The sequence below is a fragment of the Lactuca virosa genome, chromosome 7 (genome assembly GCF_052849685.1).
Source record: "Lactuca virosa cultivar CGN04683 chromosome 7, Lactuca_virosa_CGN04683_v6, whole genome shotgun sequence".
NCBI classification, from domain to species: Eukaryota; Viridiplantae; Streptophyta; class Magnoliopsida; order Asterales; family Asteraceae; genus Lactuca; species Lactuca virosa.
The window spans coordinates 145,502,357-145,517,634 of record NC_136432.1 but is presented as its reverse complement, the minus strand read 5'-3'; positions in this window follow the sequence as shown (position 1 = coordinate 145,517,634).

Here is a 15,278-nt window from a genome sequence, read left to right as displayed (position 1 = left end):
TAAAAACTCGAAATAGATATCGAGGGATTTTTGGCCGAAACAATCTAAATGAGAATCGAAGATGTCAACAATAGTAGCGCAACAGTAAAAAGTCTGACGAAAACGGGCATCAGATGAAGGAGTTATGGATTTATGACAGAGTTTTCGCGCCCGGCCTGTTAAAAATTAATTAAGTAAAAATAAATTCAAAATTAGCTAATTAAATCTAAACGAGAGTTGTAGAGAATGTTCTCACCTACGCGTGCATATATAGAACGTCGAAAACGGAGCTTGTACGCAGAAGTTACGGATTTTACAAGTTCGAGACACAAAATCCAAGGCTGTCAGGCTAGCCACGACGTGGCACAGATGGCCACGACGTGGGGGCCCTGATTGATGGGTTTTCAGTCTTGGCAGCAGACGTCTCGTCCATGTAAGAGGATAGGATCGACGCCACGACGTGGCAACCTTATGGCCACGATGTGGGACCAAAAAATTGGGCTATAAATAGAGCTCAAAGGGTTCCGGGTTTCATTGCTCAATTCCCTTCTTTCACGTGCCGAAGCTCTGCGTTTTAACCCCCGAAGCCATCCTAAAGCCCCGGTCTTCGCATCCAAGTTCCGAAGGAAGGTCTTACACTATCGAGAATTCCCGAGAATCCCGAGAAAATCTGCTTTCTCCTGTCGAAGTTCTGCTCGGTTTTCATCTCACCATCTTCACTCTATCAAGTGAGTTCATACCCCTATAACTACGTTTTCAAATGCTTTATAAATGCTTTTATACACTTTTAAGGGGGGGAATACAAGTAAACACACGATTATCCTCGTATGAATAAAATAAATCTTTTGTTATACTTTTTGTTATAATCAATCATATGTGATTTATAACTATCATACTAAAACGTTCTCATACAACATATCACGAGAACACTTTGTCCTTTTTGGAATGAAACATGTTGTTAAGTAAATATGAAACACTTTATTTATATTTTGAGTATAAATGTTCAATAATGTTATTACAAATGTTATACTTTACATACAAAGTCGACACTACACTAGGGTTTATCATACAAACGAATCACACCTTTGGAAAAACTATAATAGGTATAGTTTACTAGATATTCATGAGATTTCACATACTATAAATACTATATCAAGGGAATACTTTCATATACAAGAACAAATGGACTTTTCATACGTAAATCTATTTGATACTAAGTTTTGTGAGACATTCAACTTCACGTACTTTCAAGTATGCAGTTAAAGTCCTGTATTATATACCATAATCTCTTGTAGGGAGAGCGTGATTCTTGTGTATAGATCTATACGGGATTGACAATCTCGCACCTAAACTGTTAGCTACAGTTAGACCGGCAAGTCTGGGGTGACAATCGTCATAACATTCCAACGCCTGAAGAATGTTGTTACGAGCAGTCTGGGTCAATAGCATGGTTATAAAACTCACATGGAGTATTAAAAACACGTTGATTTACGGGGTTATCAAATGCCTTAGTGATTTTTACATACATAAATCTACTATTCTAGGCATGAAAAACACTTTTGCATTTCAGTTTTGGAACTTTTAAACTACCACATATTTATGGAAAAACATTGGATTTTTGAAAGCAAACATTCAAATCAGTCGGGTCTTGGTAGAAGACTACTTTTATACTAGTAGGAAATATGGGATTTTCTAGGAGTTTTCAAACATCTACAAACAATTTCATTCAGATTTATACAAACATTAACATTAAATACTTATGAACTCACCAGCTTAAATGTTGATCTACTCTTTCAAATCTACTTGTATTTCTCAGGGATTCAGTAATACAGGTAACTTCAGCTTTTGGAGAAGTAACGCTAAGGCGTCAGTTTAAAACTCATTTTGTCATCATATTGTAATTTTTTTTGAAACAAGTATCATTCAACGATGTAACTTTTAAATTATATATATGATGTTTGGTTTACTTTCTTTACTATGTATTCAACTGTTACGATACTACATGAAGTCATCCGCCCTCGAACGATTTCGCCGTTCTGGTTTGGGGGTGTGACAAATTGGTATCGGAGCATTGTTTATAGTGAACTAAGTATATCGAACCACATAAGATATACAAACTATAAATGCATAGGGACTAAAACTCTCTGACAAATACATGCATACAACGAGTCATTTTCATAGTTAGAACTATACGAGAAGTATTAAGACAAGTTGGACACTACGACTAGGCCTCGAAATATGTAATCGGATTTGGGACGAATATAGCCTGATCAACTATATTTATCCGAGATCGGAGTAATGTATGTCGAGGAATGGTCGTAGTGAGCAACAAGTCAAAACTTACCAAAATGACACTAGTATCAAACATACAAACTTAAATACTATAGGAGTATTTGGTAAATACAATAGTCTAACTTACATGTCTAGATTTACATGTTTTTAAAATTTCTAAGACAATTCTCATACCTCTATTCTCGTACAGACACAATGGCTGGATTCTATCCACCAGGGGATCCCTACTACCCGAATCAGGGCAATGGAGGATGGATAGAGGAGGACCCCGAAGAGGATGAGGAACCTATAGAGTTGGAGGAAGAGGATGACTCTGGGACAGACTCAGAACCAGAAGTAATCAACCCACCAGTCGCTCAACCTCCCGCATTTAGGGGAAACTTTCAGGGACCAACTCCCATTTGGGGAAGCCACATTCACCATTGGAGCCGACAGAAAGGATTACGTCCTCCCTACGGTATGTGTCGGGACTTCTACGACATCAGGGGTGGAGGTTCAGCCGACCGAGCACTCCCAGTCATGGTGGGAAAACTAGCCAACCAGTCCTATCAATCCGGGGTTCAAGCAGACCGGATTCGTGAGGTCAACGTGGAGGTACAAGTTCACACTTCCGACATCCGTCGACTGGACAGGTTGCAGGAAAATGCCCAAATCCGCACCGACACATTCCAAGATCAACTGATTGCAGCCCTCTCTGAAATAAGGGAAATGAGGGAAAAACAAGCCGCTTTTGATAGGCGTCTTATGGGAGCAAAGCAATCAGACACGGAGTCGAGCTCCAGGCGCAACCTACGTCGCAAGTAGTACTTGCTCGGATCCCAAAGATTTTGTTATAGAATAGGAACTCGGCTAAAAGTCTTACTTTTCTTTAACTTCTGTATCGGAGACCCATAGAAGGGTCGAAATTTTCTTAACATCAAAATGTAACTCAACGTATGTTTAATATATATGAAGAAATTTCTTTGTGTGTTAATTCCTTGAATACCACTCAGATTCATAAGTATATCTATCATTATACAAACTTATATTATGAAACAAACTCTAAACCTTGGATAGGTCAGTCAAATTCATAAATTGACGAAAATAACAAATTTATTAACACACAGCTTCCAATCATTAAAGACTTATGTTCTTCATTCTATTTCTCTAGCAGAACGATGTCGCCCCGTAGATCTGCACGCCGCGTCAAAAACACAACACCTCCACCACCACCACCTCCATCAACGGACAATGCCATCTTGATAGCTGCAGTGACAGCAGCAATGGCACAGATGAGTAATAATGGGTCCGCAGGGGGGGTAAATAGTTGTACGAATGGCCAACGTCAGGTTCATTCAGGGGATTGCACCTTCAAGGACTTCACCAATAGCAAGCCCATATCTTTTAATGGATCTGGAGGGATAATGGCTCTATCACAATGGATAGAGAAAACGGAAGCGGTTTTCGAGATCTGTGCTTGTCTGGAAGTGAGCAAGGTAAAATTTGCTGCTTGTACATTCTCCGAGAGAGCTCTGACATGGTGGAATGGCCATGTCAAGTCACTAACTCTGGTAGTGGCTAATTCTATGGGCTGGGAAAATCTAAAGCAAATGTTAATGCAAGAGTACTGTCCAAGGGGCGAAGTACAAAAGCTAGAGCAGGAACTTTGGGGCATTAGTATGGTAGGCTTGGACATCACAACCTATACCAATAGGTTTAGTGATCTGGCAATCCTTTGCCCAGGGATGGTTGCTCTAGAGAGCAAGAAGATCGAAAGATACATCTGGGGACTGTCACCCCAGATTCGAGGAAGTGTACTAGCTTCCAAACCAGTCACTTTCGATAGCGCCAAACAGTTGGCACAAGCTCTCGTTGACCTTGGAATCTGTCAAGGCTTCGCAACTGCTGTCCCAGAGCAAACCATAGGAAACAACAACAACAAGATCAGTACGAACAACAACAACAAGAAGAAGTTTTGGAACAAGAGGAAGGGTCAGTTTTCACAAGAACCTTCCAAGAAGCAACAAATAGTGATAGTCCATGCCGCTACTACCCCCACTGCTGCTCCTGTTACCTCTACACCAGCAAATCCATATGCTGGGAACCTACCGAAGTGCAGCAAATACAATTTCCATCACAACGGAAATTGTCGGGAGATGCACTGCAACAACTGCAACAAGAAAGGGCACACTGCCCGTTTCTGTAAGGCACCAGCACGACCAATCACCCAAGTCCCTGGAGTCGGTGTGGGCCAGGCGTGTTATGGGTGTGGTGAGGCTGGACACTACAAGAGAGACTGCCCTAAGGCAAGGAATGCTGGCGGTATAGGAAGAGTGCTGGCAATAGGGCAGAACGAAGCAATAGATGATCCCACGGTGGTTACGGGTACGTTTCTCCTCAATAGCGCTTATGCATGCATACTTTTTGATTGTGGTGCGGAGAGGAGTTTCGTGAGTCATAAATTCAAACACATACTAAAACAGAATCCTAAATCACTCAATAAGATATTTACAGTAGAAATGGCAAACGGTAGAACAGAAAGCACAAACGATATGTACATAGGTTGCACACTAACTCTAAACGAACATTCATTTCCAATTGATCTAATGCCGATCACTATAAAGAGCTTTGATGTCATCATCGGTATGGATTGGTTAAGCGTACACCATGCCGATATACTTTGTCACGAAAGGGTCGTTCGCCTAAATCTGCCAAACGGCAAAACTCTTGTCATTTATGGTGACAAACCTAGTACCAATTTACGAATCATCTCTTGCGTCAAAGCCCAAAAATACCTGCGTAAGGAGTACCATGCCTTCTTAGCCCACGTAGTAGATAAGGAAAAAGAAGCGAAAGACCTCAAGGATATTTCAGAAGTCTGCAATTTTCCCGATATCTTCCTTGAAGATCTTCCAGGAGTCCCACCAGAACGACAAGTCGAGTTCAGAATCGATTTAATCCCCGGATCTACCCCAGTAGCTAAGTCGCCGTATCATCTAGCACCAGCTGAGATGCAAGAATTATCCAGCCAATTAAACGAACTACTCAACAAAGGATTCATCAAACCGAGCTTCTCACCTTTGGGAGCACCAGTCCTGTTCGTAAAGAAGAAGGATGGATCTTTCCGCATGTGCATCGATTACCGGGAACTCAACAAGCTCACTATCAAGAACCGATATCCCCTACCGCACATTGACGACTTGTTCGACCAACTCCAAGGAGCGAGTTATTTCTCGAAGATCGATTTGAGATCCGGGTATCATCAGCTACGAGTCTTGGAAGGAGATGTTCCCAAAACAGCCTTTCGAACTCGTTATGGTCACTACGAGTTTCTAGTGATGCCCTTTGGATTAACAAATGCACCGGTGGTGTTCATGGACTTAATGAACCGAGTGTGTCGTTCATTCACGGACAAATTTGTGATCGTGTTCATAGACGATATACTCATTTATTCAAAGAGTAAAGAGGAACATGGTCAACACCTCCGACAAATCTTGGAAACTCTAATAAAAGAGAAACTATACGCAAAGTTCTCAAAGTGCGAATTTTGGATTCGGAAAGTAGATTTCCTAGGTCACGTGGTTAGCAAAGACGGGATACACGTGGACCCTTCCAAAATCAAGGCAATAGAGAACTGGTCAGCACCAAGAACCCCAACGGAAATCCGACAATTCTTGGGCCTTGCTGGCTATTACCGAAGATTTATTCAAAACTTCTCGAAGATTGCTAAACCACTTACCACCTTGACCCAGAAGGGGGTAACTTTCAATTGGGAAGAAAGACAAGACGCTGCATTCCAAACACTAAAGCAAGCACTATGCAGCGCATCTATATTGTCCTTGCCAGAAGGAACAGAAGACTTCGTGGTCTACTGTGATGCATCTAATCAAGGTCTTGGATGTGTTCTAATGCAACGAGGAAAGGTCATCGCCTACGCCTCAAGACAACTCAAGACGCACGAGGTCAACTACACTACACACGACCTCGAACTGGGAGCAGTCGTTTTCGCCTTAAAGATTTGGAGGCACTATCTCTACGGCACGAAATGCACAATCTTTACCGATCACAAGAGCCTTCAACACATCCTCAATCAAAAGGAACTCAACATGAGGCAAAGACGATGGGTTGAACTGTTGAATGACTACGAATGTGAAATTCGTTACCATCCAGGAAAAGCGAATGTGGTAGCTGATGCTCTTAGTCGAAAGGAATACTCGGGCCGCCGAGTGAAATCCTTAACCATGACGGTCCATTCACACCTGTCCACACAAATCAAGGAAGCTCAGAAGGAAGCCTTGAAAACAGAGAATGTGACGGGTGAAGCCTTAAGGGGGATGTATAAGAATCTTGAACTCAAGGGCGACGGAGTTCGCTACTTCATGGATCGGATCTGGACACCGAGGTTTGGTGGATTCAGAGACGTGGTCATGAATGAGGCTCATAAGACTCGATACTCCGTACATCCAGGTTCAGACAAGATGTATCAGGACCTCAAGAAACTGTATTGGTGGCCGAACATGAAAGCAGAGATCGCTATCTATGTGGGCAAGTGTCTGACTTGCGCCAAAGTCAAGGTAGAATACCAAAAGCCATCAGGATTACTACAACAACCCGAAATACCCGAGTGGAAGTGGGAACGGATAACCATGGATTTCATAACCAAATTACCGAAGACAGCAGGTGGGCTAGACACCATCTGGGTAATCGTCGATAGATTAACAAAATCCGCACACTTCCTACCCATAAAGGAAACCGACAAGATGGAGAAGCTAGCTCGATCATACATCCGAGAGATTGTACGACTGCATGGTGTACCAATATCCATTATCTCTGACAGAGATAGTAGGTTCACCTCGCTATTCTGGCAGTCGCTGCAAAAGTCTCTGGGAACTAGGCTAGACATGAGTACCGCTTACCATCCACAAACCGACAGTCAAAGTGAGAGGACCATACAAACCTTGGAAGATATGCTAAGAGCTTGTGTAATCGATTTTGGTAAAGCATGGGATACCCATTTACCACTAGTCGAATTCTCATACAACAATAGCTATCACTCCAGCATTAAAGTTGCTCCATTAGAAGCCCTCTATGGCCGGAAGTACAGATCACCACTGTGCTGGGCTGAAGTGGGTGACACGCAACTAGCCAAGGGACAAGTACCCGACAGCGCTCTCACGGGCCTGGAAATGATAAGAGAAACAACTGAGAAGATTGTTCAGATTTGGGAACGACTAAAGGCTTCAAGAGACAGACAAAAGAGTTATGCGGACAAAAGACGGAAGCCCTTGGAATTTCAGGTCGGGGACCGAGTGCTATTAAAGGTCTCGCCCTGGAAAGGGTTAATACGTTTCGGAAAACGTGGGAAACTAAACCCAAGGTATATCGGACCATTCGAGATCCTTGCAAGGATCGGTCCGGTAGCATACAAACTGCGACTACCGCAGGAACTCAATAACGTACATCCTACCTTTCATGTGTCAAACTTGAAGAAATGTTTGTCCGATGAGACCCTCGTTGTCCCTCTAGACGAAATCGAAATCAACGAGAGTCTCCACTTTATAGAGGAACCAATTGAGGTCATGGATAGGGAAATTAAACGAACAAAACAAAGTCGCATACCCATTGTGAAGGTCCGCTGGAATGCAAAACGGGGACCTGAATACACTTAGGAGTGCGAAGATCAAATGAAACAAAAGTATCCGCATCTCTTTCCCTAATCCACATATATTTATCTTACATTAAATTTCGGGACGAAATTCCCTCTAACGAGCGGATGATGTGACAACCCGATATTTCGAATCAATGTAATGACCTGAAAAGTCAAGAATTGTAATCTCTTTTGATATAATGAAGTTAGCATCAAAAATAAAATGTTCAAAAGTCTCTATTGGGTGGCCTAAAATGATAGTTATCATGTCAAGGTTTTCAGAAATATAAAGAACACTAGAATCCGAGTTATAACGAAGAAGTTATGACTAACCTAAGATTCACAACAAAACCGTCAATACGATTAAACGTAAAACGCAAAGTTTTAATAAAATACTTTTTAACCTTAAGTATCTAAACGAAACTCATAGATATCGTTAAACCGTGAACATACATAAAAAGAACGCCCAAATCTGACTTCATATGAGGAAGTTATGATTTTTCGAAGTTTCGGATATAGCAGTAGACAGCTAAAAACTCGAAATAGAGATCGAGGGATTTTTGACAGAAACAATCTAAATGAGAATCGAAGATCTCAACAATAGTAGCGCAATGGTAAAAAGTCTGACGAAAACGGGCATCAGATGAAGGAGTTATGGATTTATGACGGAGTTTTCGCGCCCCGGCCTGTTAAAAATTAATTAACTAAACATAAATTCAAAATTAGCCGACGAAATCTAAACGAGAGTTGTAGAGCATGTTCTCACCTACGCGTGCATATATAGAACGTTGAAAACGGAGCTTGTACCCAGAAGTTACGGATTTTACAAGTTCGAGACACAAAATTCGAGGCTGTCAGGCTAGCCACGACGTGACACAGATGGCCACGAAGTTGGGGCCCTGATTGATGGGTTTTCAGGCTTGGCAGCAGACGTCTCGTCCATGGAAGAGGATAGGATCGACGCCACGACGTGGCAACCTTATGGCGACGACGTGGGACCCAAAAATTGGGCTATAAATAGAGCTCAAAGGGTTCCGGGTTTCATTACTCAATTCCCTTCTTTCACGTGTCGAAGCTCTGCGTTTTAACCCCCGAAGCCATCCCAAAGCCCCGGTCTTCGCATCCAAGTTCCGAAGGAAGGTCTTACACTCTCGAGAATTCCCGAGAATCCCGAGAAAATCTGCATTCTCCTGTCGAAGTTCTGCTCGGTTTTCATCTCACCATCTTCACTCTATCAAGTGAGTTCATACCCCTATAACTACGTTTTCAAATGCTTTATAAATGCTTTTATACACTTTTAAGGAGGGGAATACAAGTAAACACACGATTATCCTCGTGTGAATAACATAAATCTTTTGTTATACTTTTTGTTATAATCAATCATATGTGATTTATAACTATCATACTAAAACGTTCTCATACAACATATCACGAGAACACTTTGTCCTTTTTGGAATGAAACATGTTGTTAAGTAAATATGAAACACTTTATTTATATTTTGAGTATAAATGTTCAATAATGTTATTACAAATGTTATACTTTACATACAAAGTCAACACTACACTAGGGTTTATCATACAAACGAATCACACCTTTGGAAAAACTATAATAGGTATAGTTTACTAGATATTCATGAGATTTCACATACTATAAATACTATATCAAGGGAATACTTTCATATACAAGAACAAATGGACTTTTCATACGTAAATCTATTTGATACTAAGTTTTGTGAGACATTCAACTTCACGTACTTTCAAGTATGCAGTTAAAGTCCTGTATTATATACCATAATCTCTTGTAGGGAGAGGGTGATTCTTGTGTATAGATCTATACGGGATTGACAATCCCGCACCTAAACTGTTAGCTACAGTTAGACCGGCAAGTCTGGGGTGACAATCGTCATAACATTCCAACGCCTGAAGAACGTTGTTACGGGCAGTCTGGGTCAATAGCATGGTTATAAAACTCACATGGAGTATTAAAAACACGTTGATTTACCATGGTTATCAAATGCCTTAGTGATTTTTACATACATAAATCTACTATTCTAGGCATGAAAAACACTTTTGCATTTCAGTTTTGGAACTTTTAAACTACCACATATTTATGGAAAAACATTAGATTTCTGAAAGCAAACATTCAAATCAGTCGGGTCTTGGTAGAAGACTACTTTTATACTAGTAGGAAATATGGGATTTTCTAGGAGTTTTCAAACATCTACAAACAATTTCATTCAGATTTATACAAACATTAACATTAAATACTTATGAACTCACCAGCTTAAATGTTGATCTACTCTTTCAAATCTACTTGTATTTCTCAGGGATTCAGTAATACAGGTAACTTCAGCTTTTGGAGAAGTGACGCTAAGGCGTCAGTTTAAAACTCATTTTGTCATCATATTGTAATTTGTTTTGAAACAAGTATCAGTCAACGATGTAACTTTTAAATTATATATACGATGGTTGGTTTACTTTCTTTACTATGTATTCAACTGTTACGATACTACATGAAGTCATCCGCCCTCGAACGATTCCGCCGTTTTGGTTTGGGGGTGTGACAGAGACGGAGTCTTTAGTAGGTTTGCAGGGGCTTTTTCGCGTATGTGATGGATACGCGGGTTGCTACCGAGAGACCGAGTTCTATCACTGAGGTTACGATAGTGAGTGAGTTTCCAGATGTTTTTCCCGAGGAGTTATCGGGTGTGCCTTCCAATAGGCAAGTGGAGTTCCGGATTGATTTGGTTCCAGGAGCGGCGCCTATAGCCAAGGCACCTTATCGCCTTCCACCACCAAAGATGCAGGAATTATCCTCACAGCTTCAGGATCTACTGGGGAAGGGATTTAACAGACCGAGTAGCTCGCCGTGGGGAGCACCAATCCTTTTTGTCAAGGAAAAGGATGGTTCACACTGGATGTGCATTGATTACTGGGAGTTAAACAAGGTGATGGTCAAGAACCGTTATCCACTTCCGAGGATCGGCGATTTATTCGATCAGTTGCAGGTGGCATCTTGGTTTTCCAAGATTAATTTGAGATTTGGATATCACCAGATGATAGTATGCGAGGAGGATATTCAGAAGACGGCCTTTATAACTCGTTATGGGCATTACGAGTTTGTGGTGATGCCTTTCGGGCTCACAAACGCACTGGCAACGTTCATGGACCTCATGAACAGGGTTTGTAGACCTATGTTGGATCGATCAGTGATCGTGTTCATCGACTATATCTTAGTGTATTCCAGATCCAGAGAGCAGCATGAGGAGCATCTACGAGAGGTTCTTAGGGTATTGAGGTCGAAGAGGCTGTATGCCAAATTCTCCAAGTGTGATTTCTGGTTATGAGAGGTCTAGTTCCTGGGACATCTCGTTACTCCGAATGGGATATTGGTCGATCCGGCGAAGATTGAGGCGGTTATGCGATGGGAGCTGCCGAGATCCCCATCCGAGATCAGGAGTTTTCTGGGATTGGCCGGCTACTATAGGATATTTATCAAAGATTTCTCCAAGATTGCAGTTCCTCTCACCAGATTGACCCGGAAGGGCGTTACTTTTGTTTGGGGGCCTGAGTAGCAGGCATCATTCGAGACTCTTCGCTAGAGTTTGTGCGAAGCTCCAGTGTTAGCCATTCCGGTGGGTGTGGAGGACTTCGTAGTCTATTGTGATGTGTCTATTTCTGGGATGGGTGCAGTGTTGATGCATAGGGTTCATGTGACAGCATATGCGTCGAGGTAGCTGAAGCCTCACGAGACGAGGTATCCCACCCATGATTTGGACTTAGGGGCAGTGGTGTTCGCCCTCAAGATTTGGCGCCACTATCTCTATGGTGTCCGGTGTACCATATACACAAACCATAAGAGTCTGAAATACCTGATGGATCAGCCCAACCTGAATATGAGACAGAGGAGATGGTTGGATGTAGTGAAGGACTATGACTGTGAGATCTTATATCACCCAGACAAGGCTAATGTGGTAGCCGATGCTTTACGTCGCAGGGCCGAGAGCTCTCTGATCTGGGATGTGTGTATGAGGATGACGGTGATGACTCCAGTCTTAGATACCATCCGAGAGGCTCAGGTGGAGGATGTGAGACCGGAGAACCGCAAGAGAGAGCGTGTGATTGGGCAGGTTTCCGAGTTTCTGACGGACAGTCGTGGGATTATGACTTTCCATGGGCGGATTTGGGTGCCCTATACAGGTGGATCTCGTCGTGTATTGTTGGAGGAGGCACATAGATCGAGATTCTCGATCCACCCAGGGGCCACTAAGATGTATTTGGACCTAAAGAGAGACTATTGGTGGCCCTGTATGAAGAGGGACATGGCATGGGTTGTAGAGAGGTGTTTGACATGTCGTCGGGTTAAGGCGGAGCACCAGCGACCACATGGTCCATTGCATCCTCTGGAGATTCCCCAGTGGAAGTGGGAACATATTTCTATGGACTTTATCACCAAGTTACCGAAGACCGCGCGTGTAGTTGACGCGATTTGGGTGATTGTGGACCGGCTGACGAAGAGCGCTCACTTCCTGGCTATCAGTGAGAGTTCTTCTGCTGAGAGACTGGCCGAGATTTATGTGAGAGAGGTGGTTGCTCGGCATGGAGTGCCGACCTCGATAGTGTCAGATCGAGACGTGCGATTTACTTCTAGATTTCGGAAGAAATTTCATGAGGAGTTGGGTACCCGATTACATTTCAGTACCACATACCATCCGCAGACAGGCGGGCAGAGCGAGCGGACGATTCAGACGGTTGAGGACATGTTGCGTGCATGTGTTATGGACTTCGGAGGAAGTTGGGACACTTATTTGCCCTTGGCTGAGTTTTCTTACAACAACAGCCATCATTCGAGTATTGGTATGCCTCCATTTGAGCTTCTTAATGGGAAGAGGTGTCGGACTCCCATTTGTTGGGGAGAGGTAGGGCAGTGAGTGATGGGTGGCATTGAGATAGTGTTGAAGATGACTAAGCAGATTCAGCAGGTCAGACAGAGGTTACTGACAGCCCAGAGTCGCTAGAAGAGTTATGCAGACAAGTGACGATCCGAGTTAGAGTTCCATGTTGGAGATTTTGTCCTCCTGAAGGTATCCCCTTGGAAAGGGGTGATCCGATACAGGAAACAGGTCAAGTTGGGGCCCCGATACATCGGTCTTTTCAGAGTGACCGCCATAGTGGGTAAGGTAGCATACCGGTTGGAGCTACCTGTAGAGTTGAGCCAGATTCATAACACCTTCCACGTGTCCCAGTTGAGGAAGTGTGTAGCCGATGAGACGTCAGTGGTACCCCTAGAGGACATTCAGGTGGATGCGAGCCTGAACTACATTGAGAAACTAATTGTTATCGTGGATCGAAAGGTGAAAGTTCTGAGAAACAAAGAGGTGCCCCTGGTTCAGGTCAGTGGCAGCATCGGAGAGAGTCCGAGTTGACTTGGGAGCCAGAGTCAGATATGCGAGAGCAGCATCCAGAGTTATTTGCGAAGCATGACTTCGAGGGCGAAGTCTGATTCTAGTGGGGGAGAATTGTAACATTCCAAGTCCAGGTATACCTTGTAACCCTTGATCTTTTGAGTACTTGTCCATTTTAGTCCCTTTTTTAGAAAAGGTGGTGAATGAGTACGCAGGGCGTACGCGAGTGTACGCTCAGCGCACTCATATGCATGCTTTTAACGCAGAAGCCACCTAGTACGCTAGGCGTACCAGAGGGTACGTTGGGCGTACTAGGCCCAAAGTGAAAACCCTAATTTAGGGTGAGTCCCCTATATAAAGGTTATGATGGCCTCATTCATGGCCACCATTCTCAGACAACAAACCCTCTTGTGCCCTAACCTTCGTTCTTAGAGCTTGTGAGTGCATTTGAGAGCCTTTGAGAGCCTTTGTGTGTTCTTGAAGTGGAGAAGAAGCTTTGGAGAAGAAGGAGTGAGAGTCTAGGCCCTTGGATCTGAGCATATCTGAGTTGGGAGCTTCATACAGAGGTATAAAGCTTCAAACTTTCTCACTCTTTTGTTTTGTGCATCATAGTAGTGTGTTTTAGGGTTTTGTCCTAAAAGTTGGAGACTTTAGGAGATAATGAGCTCCAGAGACTTTGATCAACCCCTTTGAATGTATTTAGTGGTGTAATGTCATAAAAATCCAATCCATGACGTTGGAATGAAGCCATGTATGAGTTATGAGCTTTTGAGATAAGAAAGTGAGTGTCTTGTGTGTTTATGACCATATCAGCTATGCAAAGGATTAAAGTCACTGACTTTATGGAGTAAGAGCTATTAGGGAGTCCAGATCTGTGATATTAGCCAAGGTCTTAACTGATTAAGACCGAATGAGTGAGAAGAGTGAAACTGGGATGTACGTTGGGCGTAATCCTACTACGTGCCGCGTAGGGGTTGAGCATCCCCGATGCCTGCATGGTAGCAGAGTACGCCCAGCGTAGAGAGCTGGTACGCGCAGCGTACTCCCTGTCGTTGACCTTTTTGGTTGACTTTTAGGGTTTGGTCAATTTGTGGACAATTATGGCCATTGAGGGGTAAAATGGTCTTTTACCCTTCTGTGAGTGTGTAGAAGGGTTAGTTTAGCTTCTTGAGAGCCATGATTAATTAGGGATAATTGTCATAAGTGTTAAGCGGAGGCTAGACCGGTGATTTGAGTTCGAGATTAGCCGATTTCTTGCGAGGTTAGTCTTAACACTATACATACCACGAGTGGTATCTTGTGTGACTGAGATCTCTTATGTGCTTACTTGTGTATTGTAATATCCTGCATTATGTCTTTGTGATTTATGCTAAGTATTATTATTATGAGCTTACTGAGTTAGGACCGGAGGGTCCATCCGAGTTGTGGGGCCGGAGGGTCTCCACTGAGACACATTAACCGGAGGGTCGTATTGAGTTAGCGGTGAGGGGCTAATGAGATGTGAGTGATATTTGGGGGAACTCACTAAGGTTTGTGCTTACCTTGTTATGTGTTATGTGTTTCAGGTACTTCTTAGGATCCCGGGAAGGCGCCGACTTGATTGTACACACATCAGAGATTGAGTCATGTTTTGAGAGGATCCTGGAGTTGTGATATATATATATATATATATATATATATATATATATATATATATATACAGTTTGAATATATGTTGATGATTTGATATTGTGACACTTTTGTGATTTTTGAATTGAGATAAATGTGTTTTTAATTTGAAAATTTTGGTTTGAAAATTTACGGTGTTACAGTTGTAGGTTTCATGCTTTGGAAATTTTATTGCATGTATAACTAGAGAAAACTTAGATCCAAAGCTATTAGGGTTGTATGTGCACCATAGGAGTGTTATAGTACACAAAACCTAATAGTGGTATCAGAGCCGTGGGTAGTTTTCTGTTATATAGTTGCATTGTTCA